Here is a 1,555-nt window from a genome sequence, read left to right on the forward strand (position 1 = left end):
CTTTCTTGTTATACGGCCTCTGCTTCCTCAAATTTATTTTCCATCCTTCTATTCAATTAGGGACACTAAATGAATACATAATCTAAAGCCTCCATATGTTGTGGAAACAGTCAGCATGTACCATAAACTGTGTATCAGAATACTGCTGTCCCAAAGTATCCCATTCATTTCTTTGAAATGTTTTTTTAGAATGTGGAACATTATCTGTCAAGTTTGTGAACTGTACAGAAAAATCTGTATCTTTTTTTTAAAGACCTTATGGAGGTGGTTGAGTTTGAATCCTACTTCTTTAATTGTACCTGCTAGTGGATGTTGGAACAGGTATAATTATATCCACTGAATGACACCCTTGGCAGAAAGTAGGCTGCCACTTCTTGCACACAGTGCCATTTAATTGGAAGTGAAGGTGTCAAACTGGGCACAGTTGCCACCCAGGCAGCTAAGGTGGCCCTCAGTTTGCAAGACCTGAGCAAAGCTGTTAATGATAGGACATTTTGGAGGACATTAATTCATAGGGTCACCTATGAGTCAGAAGCGACTTGACGGCACTTAACACACACACGACTTTTACTATGCAGTTATAGGGAACAGAACCACTGCCTGTTATGATCCTGCCACTCAACTGCTGTTTGTTACTGTAAGTTTGTAGAGGAAGGCAACTTTAACCAACTGTAAAACGAAGAAACAGATTGATGTACAAAGACCTTGAACAGGCAGGGCAGTTCCACATAAGGACTGTGGTGCTCAAGTAGATGTTAGAGACATCAATAATTATTACAGTTAAATTCTGGAATAAATGGCCAAGTCTTCTCTGTAGATTGATTGTGGGTGGGTGGGTGGGGTCAGACAACCACCTCAGACTTCATACAGTTCTTTCTTCAGGCATAAAGAACCACCATGTGAAATAAATAGTGAGAAACAGTTCCTATTTTTATATCTTATGCTGGAACAAGAAAATATAGTTAGCTGTTAAAGATTACATTAAAATTGTTTTCCTGAGCATCTGAGGCTGCAATGCGGAAGCAAAATGTGGATCTGATCCATCCTTTTGATGGAGACCACTGCAAATCCTATATGCACATTTAATATAAATGCAGGGAGGTAGAGCACATCTGCTCTACTGATGGGTATCACTTTTACTGACCTTTTCCAGTTTCACAAATACTTTAATTACAGCGGGAGGAGAGAGTATAAAAGAGGTGGTCCAGATTCATTTGCCTACATATCCATGTTTAGCTATGCAGATTTATTATAATGAAGACAGAAAACGCTGAATGAGTTTCAAAAGAAATTATTTTACTCATATCCAATAAGCAATGAATATGGGTGTGTTTGTGCACAATTAATGTCATGATACTTAACCAAAGACTGTCAAGCTAATAGTTTATAAAATTACTGCTCAGATTCTCTAGGACCTAGGTACATTTTGAACACATATTATTGTTAAGTATGCAACATCTGCTGTATCATAAGCTGTGCATATTTAGAACTTCAGTTTTTACAACAACCCTATCCATCTTCATCTATGTCTGCACGTGGCTTTCCTGATAATAGG

The sequence above is a fragment of the Euleptes europaea genome, chromosome 5 (genome assembly GCF_029931775.1).
Source record: "Euleptes europaea isolate rEulEur1 chromosome 5, rEulEur1.hap1, whole genome shotgun sequence".
Classification (NCBI taxonomy): Eukaryota; Metazoa; Chordata; class Lepidosauria; order Squamata; family Sphaerodactylidae; genus Euleptes; species Euleptes europaea.